The sequence below is a fragment of the Uloborus diversus genome, chromosome 3 (genome assembly GCF_026930045.1).
Source record: "Uloborus diversus isolate 005 chromosome 3, Udiv.v.3.1, whole genome shotgun sequence".
NCBI classification, from domain to species: Eukaryota; Metazoa; Arthropoda; class Arachnida; order Araneae; family Uloboridae; genus Uloborus; species Uloborus diversus.
This window is the reverse complement of record NC_072733.1, coordinates 205305223-205315846: the sequence shown is the minus strand read 5'-3', so window position 1 is coordinate 205315846 and position 10624 is coordinate 205305223.

Below are 10624 nucleotides of genomic sequence, written 5' to 3'. Positions count from 1 at the left end.
TCTGGTTGTCTCCTTTAGAAGCGCGTGGATTGCTTACCGATCACCTCCGCGTAAAATAGAACTCTGCCTTCGAGGAGGCGTGGCAAGGTGCCTTCTCGTGAAAAACGGACAATTGCAGAGGCGTAGGAAGTATATAAACGTAGGGGGAGCTGGGGCTTATGATAGGGATGCAAGGGACAGAAGCAGTAGCGCCACCAGATTTTTTTTTTTTTTTGGCGGGGAGGGGGGGGGGGGGAGCACTTGAAAAAATTTTCTTATTTGAAATTATTGTCTATCCTTTCGTCTTCCTCTCTCTTTCGCTCCCAGTAATTCAATCATATCTAATATATAAATTTAGGCAGTGAGAAGCAAAGGGATGTAAGTAGACATCTTCAAGTTTTGAGTAAAACGCGTTTAAAGATGACGTCTCAGGTACGCCTTCATTGATATTTTTTCTAAATCATGCTGTACAGCAGCACCAACCAGCGCTACTAGTATTATCTCTCACCCCAAGACAGAGGAAAGGTTCCTCTACTATTTGTACTGGTTCCAAATTTTTAATTTTGCTACTTACATCCTCTTGCTTCTCACCGCCTCAATAGTATATGGAAAGAATGAGGTGATAAAACTTCTGGTTTTTTTGGAAGGGGGTCGGTCATTTCTCGAAGATGAGCACATATCAATAGGGGGGTCCTGGGGCTTCAGCCCCGGAAAATTTTCGAAATCTTAGTTCTAAAAACGTAGTTTAGACGGTCTTTGGTAATGTTAAGGAGAGAAAATGTTCGAATGCCCTCCGTGGAAATTTTTTGGAATTTATGTCTTTAAAGCGCGAATTCTGACCATATTTATGACGTTAGGGAAAATGATATGACTGAAGGATTGTCCTCGATCGATTTACATCTCTTTCCCAATATTTCAAAATTGAAGTTCCAAAAACGCAATTGAAGACAGTCTTCAATGATGTCAGGGAAAGGGATAGGTTCTAGGGCTCTCTGTAATTTTTTAGAAATTGAAGTCTTAGAGAGCGTTTCTCAATGAGGTTATTGGAAAAGATTCCTTCCCCTTAAAGTTTTAGAAATTGTAGTTTTAAAAACTGAATTTTCATCCTTCTTTTTTGATATCAGAGAGGAGTTTCGGGTGTCGCTCTCCGAAAATTATTCGAGATTGATCATATTTGTTAATGTTAGAGGCATAGCAATGTTTTGAAATTGAACGGAATATTATATAATCTATCATATTTTGGAGAGCAAGGTGTGTTCAGTCATGGGTTCTCTTCCGGGAATTTTCAGGAAATCGCTCTCTAAAAACGAACATTGCAACGCTTTTTAATAATTTAGGAGGTAGGGGAAGGCTTCTGCAGCGTAGCATTTAGAAGACTTTCTTTTATGAGAACTAGAAACAGAGGAGAAGAGAAACAGTGCGCCTGAAATATGTTTAAATAAAACGTTCGTTGTATAGTTCAGATAAATGTTAGTAAAAGTACTTCAGAGAAACTATGAAATATTGTTGGTGCTTTTTTCTAACAATAATAAGTGAAAAGGAACATTTTTAATCGTGAAAATGGATATGAAAAAGTTTCCCAGAACCTCAAACATTTTGAGGGGTGCTCGAGTGCTCTCTTCCACATGCATTTTTTTAGCATGAAAACATATCTGTGACAAAAAAACTCCCCCTTAATTTTGAGAAAACGAAAAAAAAAAGAATAAATGTAACTTCATAAAGTCTAAATGTTCAAAAAAAATTTTGTTTTCAATAAACTCGCAGTTTTTAACATCGTAACAGTGTTTACAATTATTAAAGTTTTTTTTATAAATATTCTAATGGAGATTTCACCGATTTTGATTAGTGAGAATTTTTGTTTCTGTGTCGTAGTACCTTAGAATTCTTTAAATTATATTTATCTTTGCAAACTTTTAACTTCATGAAAAAATCAATCCCTCACAGTTTAAATATAACAAAATAATGGATAAAAAGTTTTTTAGTTTCTACCGTGGGATAGTTCTGGAAATTGCGTGTGTGTTTTTTTATAACAGCAATGATGTGTATCCGCAAAAGTAATTTCTGGGTATGTTACTGATTTAGGTTGTTTCTTCTGACAATATTTTCAATCAAAAATAATAAATATAACTTTTATAGAATTTTAAAAATTTATTCGAAGAATATGTATATTAGACTTTTAGTCTATGTCCCCTGACAGAAGATTACTTTTGGTTTCGATAAACTATCGAATAATTATATTTTCGCAATCTGATCGTATCTTTTGATCGAAACGTGGAATTTAACACCCGAAACATACGATCATAATCCCTCGAAAATTAGTTTAGAACTATTTTTTGTTCTATAACTACATTGCTAAACTTTTGATAACTCGCTAAAGAATTTTCTTTGGTCGGGGCTGAACTTTTTATGAAGAAATGAAAAAGATAAAAAAAAAGAAAGAAACAATGGATAAAAATGCTAAATAAATTTGTTGGTAAATTTGGCTTTTTTCTTTCTTTCTTTTCTTTTCTTTTTTTTGATAATTGCAATAAACAAAAATATTATATGACCACTCAGTATTTTAATTTAACTTTCGTTTCATATTTTGCAAGTGTGTTTTAATCAACGAATTTAAAAGGATTCGCCGGAGATTCTTTAGATAGCGTCCGGAAGGTCAGATGTTGTTTACCTTAGAAACCTTCTTTTTGATACGTGTTTGGAGCACCTTCATATTTAAATACAAAACTGGCTCACGATTATCTCTTTTTAGTGAAAGTGTGGTGAGATACAAATGGCATGCAAAACTAAGAACATTAAACTGAGCTAGTGTAATGTGTTATACACTTGCGAAAGACGAGCTCAAAGTGGAGAGGGCGGAAAACACCCCTATGTAGATAACTTGTCTTTAATACTTTTCTTTTTCTTCCGGGAATCGAGATGTTTGAAAAGAGGGAAACACAAATGTACTGACCGTACTGAACATTCCATCTCTCCCCTTTCTTTGCTGGTTATTATGTGGAAATTCCTAAAAAAGGTAGATCTCATTTTTGAAATCAGGTTTGAGGTAGACAATGTACTGCAAAAAGCTATATGGTTAGAATTTTTCCGGGGGAGCTGAGCCGGTCTGAAATATTATAGAGGGAGCTCAAGCTCCCCCGCTTCCGACGCCTATGGACAATTGTTACATATTACTAAATTACAACGATCTGCTTCTGCTATGATTAGATATGTAAAATTTCTGGAAATTTTGAAGTGGTGGAAAAAAAACGTTTTTTTTTTCTGGAAAAAATGGTAAAATTGGTTTTTTATGAATAAATATAGGGTTTCTTAGTAGCTCTGTTTTTCTTGGAACATATAATGGGTTAAACGTAAAAAACATATAAAATCTAGACATCTTCCTTTTCTGCTTGATAAAAATACACATAAAGGTAAGTTTAATTATTAGAAAAAAAAGTTTTTCTTTTTGTTTTGAAACTGAGAGCTTTCTTGGTTAAACACCAGAAATAAGTCAAATCGTCGTTCAACCAATAATATTGGGTAAGGTGTGTCTGATCATAACAATTATATTTTATATTTTAGATTGCCTTTGAAACTTGAAATAATAATAGTAATTATTGACTTTCAAACATTGATGAATATTGTTTCAAAGAAAAATTAGTATGACTTTCCTTCCTTGAAATGTAGCTTTACTCTCTGAAAATGAAAGCTAATGATTTTGATTTTTTCCCATCCAGTTCTAAGCCCAAATACTACTATGTGAATTTATGATTTTAAAAAATTCTGTATTTTTTCAAAACGTTTTATTTAAGTTTAAGTTTTGCTCATTCAAAGAAATAAGAACTAGTATTGTGTTTAAGGTATGTTTGTGATAAAATTGCCAAATACATTTTTTTGTTGTCTAAACAAACTTGGATTTCTACATGTATGGGGGTAAAAAACTGAATTGAAATGACTTATGTATTGATTACTGAAGAATTCTAAACTGCAAAAAAGTTTCATATATTTTGAAGAATGTCAACCTGTGCCAACTTGCGCCTGAAAATGTGAGACAACACTGAGTACTAGACCGAATTTTAAAAAAAAAATTGAATTTTGACATCTTGAATTCAAATTATGTTTTTCGCAATCACGAGTGTGTTTATGTAGGCGTGTGTGTTTGTGTGTAGGGGGTATGTGAATGTGTGTGGGGGGTATATGTGTTTGTGAATAGGGTGTATGTGTGTGTAGGCATGTGTCTTTGTGCTGGCATAAGTGTGTGGGTAGTTGTGTGTATGAATGTGTGTGTGGAGGGGGGTGTATGGTGTATGTGTGTGTAGGCATATGGTGTTTGTGTCTGTGTGCAGGCATGAATAAGTGGGGAGTTGTGTGTATGTTTTTATGTGTATGTGTTTGTGTATGTGTGTGTATGTGTGTGTGTGTGCGTGTGTAGTTGTGTATGTATGCGCGTGTGTGTAGGACATGGATGCAACCTGGAGACGGCTTCCGCTATAGGAGCAGCATCGTGAGGAGCCGGTCGACGGTGATGGTGCGGAGGGTGGCAATGGGAAAATAAAATGATAGGACGTCAAAAACAGTCAAATGAAAGCAATAAGCAATCGTGATTGCTCAAAAAAATCCTTTTGTAAGTTTGAAACTTCAAGCTGACAAAACGTCGCCTCTATGACCCCACATGTACCACAAAAATATTTAGGTGTCCAGCAGGAGGCCTAAAGTTTGTAATTTTCTTCAATAAATTGATTCTTTCTCTATATATTTTTTAAAAAAATTGAGGTAAATTTTAAGAAGTTACCAAGCAGAAAAACATAAACAGTAGTGTTGATAATAAGTGTTTAACAGTAATTTTTGTTCTCTTGCTTTATATTTAAGTCTCCCACATGGTATCAAAATATGGATTTTTTAAATTTCTAATTAAATTTTTCATTTTAAATATATTATTTTTTTATAATTCATTTGCAAATGTGTTCGCTAATAATTTTTGAACTTGATACTTTATTTAAATGTAGGTGTTTCTAATTTTTTAACAGGTAAATCGAAAAAATCATTTTTTTTTTTTTGAAGAAATTTATAGATTTTAGGCCTCTTGCTAGACGCCTAAATATTTTTTAATTTGGATAAATATTTTTGTGGGGTTATAGGGGCAACGTTTTACTAACATCAAGTTCTGAACTTCCAAAAAAAAAATGTCTTTTTTTTAATTATTATTATTTTTTTTAATATGGCCTAGTACACAGGGCTGGTTTACACTTTCAAGGCACAAGTAGGCACGGGTTACCGTTGTTTAAATTATATGAGAGTTTTTTTGCAAATTGTTTTGACTTAAAAGGGAAAAGAGGGGGATGTGCGACTTGGTAAACCGACTTCTTTTTTTTGGGGGGGGGGGACACCCTATAATACATTATATATACTCTCACCTCCAGTGGCGGATCCATGGGGGGGGTGGCTAAGTGGGGTATAGCCCCCCTTGAGGTTCGAACTTACACTAGATAAAATCGAAATTTCAGAGACTTTTAATACTGCAATACATTTGCGAATTTAAATATGCATTACATTTAAATGTAACTGCTATATATAGTTGCATATTTATAGAAAGGGGGGGGGGCTAGGAGACTGTAGCCCCTCCCATTCTCCCATTTTGGTCAAAACTTAAAACAGATTAAAATGTGATCTGCAATGGAATGGAAAGGCTTGGAGGAAATAGTTTCGTTTTGCAATTTTTTTTTTTAAATCTGAAAGTTATAACTTTCAAACTAAACCAGCCACACATATTTAACTTCATCCCCAGATTAAGGGAGCTATACCCCCACCCCCTCCCTCCATTAGGCTAGAAATAACTCGAAACAAAACCGGAATTTCAAATACTTCAATAATTTTCCGAATTTAAATCTGCATTATATTTAAATAAATATATACACTGTGGCGTATTAATGGTGAGTTGGGGGGGGGGGGGGCTAAAGGAACTGTAGCTCCTTCTCCCATTCGGTCAAAACGTACAAAAGATCACAATGGGATTCGCTATCGCATGGGAAGACTTGGAGGAAATTTCTTCGTCCTGATGCTATCAGTTTCAAATTCACACAGTTATATATTTTATTTCGTTTTCAGGCTAACGGGGCTATATCCCCCCCCCCCCCCCTTCCTTCCAATGAAGTCAGAACTTGCGCTGGATAAAACCGAATTTTCGGAGATTTTAAATATTGCAATACTTTTACAAAGACAGCCTAAATAGTAGAGGGGCTATGGTAGAAAATATAGCCGGAAACTGCATTTTGTGATAAAATCATGAAACTTGGCATGCATGTAGACAATGTAGTAACAAACATTTTTGGAAGGGGAGGCAATTCAAAATCTCCCCCAAAACCCCCCTGGAGGCCATTTTTCGTCAAAGATCCAAAACTACTTTTCTTTTTTATTTTTTGAAAAATGCCCACTGTATCATTTTTTGGGAATTTTTTTATGCTTACTAAAGCGTAAAAAGTGATCAAAATATCTCTAAACCTCCTAATTTAAAAATTAATTTTAAAAACTTGATTTTTTTAAACAAAACTTTAACTAATCAAAGTCTTTAACATTTCTTGAGAGGTCGTTTGAGAAATGTTTTTTTTATGCATTTTAAAGCACTGGGTTAAGGAAAATCAATTCATTTACAGTAGAACCCAATAATCCGAAACATCATAAAATCCGAACCTATGTTTTAAAGTTTACTAAAAATTGATTACAAAACTAAGAATAAAACTAGAAATTAAAAACCATAAACAAAGCTAGTAATTTTTCAAAATTTGAAATAAACATTTGAATTGTTGTTTAAGAATAAATACAGCACTTTGATTAGTTAAAACGAAATCAATTTTTATTATCGGTGGGGGAAAAAAAAACTTCAGACACTTGGAAATGAAGTACGCAATTTTTTGGAAGTTTCACTCACATTCTGCAGTTTTATCAGTCATATGTGCACTCGAAATAAGGGGGAGGGGGCACGGAAGTTGTTTTTACAGAACTCCAATCTTTATTATTATTAAAGGCTTTAAAACAAGTTTCAAGTTATTTCTCATTAGACGATTTGAGGCGTTTGTTCTATGTAAGAGGAAGAAACATTTAATTACTACAGTAAGAAGTTTAGTGCTATGTTAATAAAGCTAGCAATATTTTTACTATTAATAAAATTGTTTTTTATTGAAATATAATTCACTGTTACAAAAACTACAACTAAATTGCAATACAAATCTGATTAAGTGATGCATACAAGGATTATATAGAAGGCAATTTAAAACGTTTGAAATAACAAGTAATTTACACAAGTACATAACATTTTCTATTGCAGTATTTACACATAGGTGTTTAGATAAGTCCGTTTTTGAAGCACCCACAAGTTATTTGCGAGCAGTTTTTTTTTTTTTTTTTTTTTTTTTTTCCACTTGCATAACGTAAATTCGCTTTCAGCAAGAACTTGAAACTTCGGGCAAACTCAAACACATAAGAACGTGCTTTTCATCAGTTACTGTAAAACCCCAATCATAAATTGAAGTTAAGGCTAAATGTTTGGACACACTGCCCCACTGATGTCCACCTTGATAAGCACTAAATAACTTTTAGGGCTTCAGCTGTGGGTGGTAAGTTATTCATTGATCATTGTTCGCTGGTAGAAAAACGGTTTCCAGCTTCATTTACGGACGGCAAGTTGCATGCAGACGTAGTAGCAAAGATTAATGAATCGCTAAGGTATTTGAAATTTTTAATTAGGTGAGCATTTTTTTTTTTTTTTTTGGTTAGGATATATATGTATGAAAATACACCAATAACATCAGGATAGTCTTTTCATCATTTCCACATCATCACTTTTTCCGATCTGCAAGAAAAGAGGTAACCATGAGAGTTCCGCTGAGAATGGGTGGAATTCTCTTAGAACAACTGATTTTTGCTGACCGAATTTCTACGTTAAGTCTTGGACTAGTATCAGTCGAAAGTGTTTTCCAGCTCCAATGTCTTCTTTATCCCCTTTTTGTACAGCTGATGGAAGCATCTTTGTCAACAGTTCCAACGAATATGCTCATGTGTCCTCTTATTGCAGCATGTAAAACATGAACGAAGATCCAGAAATTAGCTTCCTCGTGATTTTATAGCACTAGAGATGTCTTATTCGATGAAAATCACCGTCACATCATTAAGAGCAAACATAAGATCATATAGCTAGTGCAATCATGGAAAACAATTCTGTCTTATCTGCGTTTCGTAGAAACTGAACCAGTTCTTAGAAAGCAAACCATTTTCTCTAAAATGATATCTTTCCCTTTTTCCTCTTATGTCTTACTTGTTGTATCCTGAAAAGAATGCAGATACTCCACCGAAAAATTTTCTGTCCTAGGTCGTTTTATGTGAACGATGAAAGAACCATCATTGACAATGGCGTCACAATGTATCTCCATTGCACGTATTTTAAAATTAGCATTCATCATTTGCATCTTCATCATCCCATCTTAACTCGTTTTCTTCTTCTCTCGAGTTGTTTACATCATAGGAATACTATAATTTAACTCTCTAAGAAGGAATGTTATTGACCAGACTTATTTCCCGTTCAAAGAGCTCCATTCATTGAAATCGATGGAGGGTGAGGTTGATTTTCATAGAGGAGAAATTCAACTAGGTTGAAATTTACGGTATTGCAAATAATGAAAAGCTTTGAAAACGAATCTGTATCGGATTTTAATCTTTTCAGTAAAAGAGCAGACTTACTGATTTTTCTAGAAAAATGAAATACTAAAAAGTTATTGTTTTTCTACCCGTGAACATAAAGTGACTTTGGAGTCACAACTTTTTTCTCTATAAATTTGTTGCACTGTTTTTTTCCTCAACTTGCCACATATTCTTCGTCTACTGCTACATTCGTCTCCAATGAGAATAATTCATTCGATGACTCTAAAAATGGATTCTCATGTTTAGCTCTTTCTCTTCAAGACCTTTCTTGAAAACATGCTTTGGAAACTTAACATTTCTTCATTGCGCATCAGCGTTTCTTTGAATCAGCAGAGGTAACTTTTTCAAACTGTAATTAAATCGATAATTTGAAGACCATCAGCCAACACCCATCTTCTTAACGCAGTTGAATCTGTGAAAGACCAATATCCCCACCATCTCCTTTCACTATTGCAATGTTTTTGCTAAGCATGGTCCGATCCAATTACAGAAAACACGTTCATTGTCTTTTTTTACAACAAACGTAACACACACACACAAAATCAACTCCTTCAAAATTTCAGTAAAGATACTAAAGTTGGTTGAAATCTATGATTTAATAAACTTTAATATTAAAAGCACCAGCTTTAATACGGTGCTCCAAAACTTGAAATATATATATATATATATATATATATATATATATATATATATATATATATATATATATATATATATATATATATATATATATATATATATATATATATATATGGGTTTTTTATTATAAAATGAGAAAAAGCTTACTGATGATCAATTGGGTGATGGAGAATTAACAACAGCAACAATAGTAATAATAATAATGAAAAGAAATTTGAAATTCAACTTTAAATTTCTTTCTATTAGAATTATGTTGTCTTAAAATTAATTTCTCCCTTTTTTCTTCAAGTCCTTATTCTGTTATACCCTTCGCAAATAGTTTTAGTTATGCGTGCTCAGTCATTTAAAACGATGGGCGTTATGACCGGATAATTGGACCGTTCGGGCAATTAGAGTTCGGATAACTGGAACCCTACTTTGATATAACACTAATATAATGTATCTCCAAATTCAGAAACCTGTAATTCTGTTATGGGGGGGGGGGGGGAATTCACTTCAGGGAACTCATAATTTAAAAATATCGATTTTTTTTAAAAACCACTTTTTGTGAAGTTTTTTCTGAAATTAGTCATTTTTTGGAGTTTTAAGTAGTAAAAATGTAATAAACATCCATGGAATGACACAACCAATGATTTAAAAAATTATAATAACGAAAATTTAAAAGGAATCGTCGTTTTTGCTTTTGGACCAAAAATGGCCGCCAGGGAGGTTTTGGGGGGATTTTGGAATGCCTCCCCTTCCTAAAATTTTTGTTTATACAATGCCTACAAGCATGTCGAGTTTCATAATTTTATCACAATTTGCAGTTTCTTCCCCCGTAGCCCCCGACTAAAAACTGCTTTTACGCATCTAATTTATTAAATTTCGTTTTCGAAAATTCCTCGGGAGACAGGGCCGATCCTAGCAGGTGTGCAGAACGTGCACCGCACGTGGGCGGCCAAAGCAAGGGGCGGCCGCAGACCGCATATAGCCAGTGGCGGATACACCCGGCGGGCAACCGGGCATTTGCCCGGTGGGCCGGTCATGTTCGGGCAGATCAGTTGCCCTGTCTACAAATAGTAAAATGTAAATACCGCTACGTAAATTCTTTAGCTTCAAATCCCTCTTTACGCATGGTCCCACGGATGGAGGGTGCAAGGCCGTCGCTAAGGGGGCCGTGGGGGTGCTATACCAGCCCAGTTTTTCAGAAATGGGGCCGCCAATTTCATTTTAGTAATGCAATAAAAAACAGAAAAACAAGGGCAGTATTTAAAAGTTAAAATACTTTTGTAAATTTTTCAATTTCATCTATGAATTGCAATTCACATTTGTCTTACTTAGGAATGGCAATTCACAATTG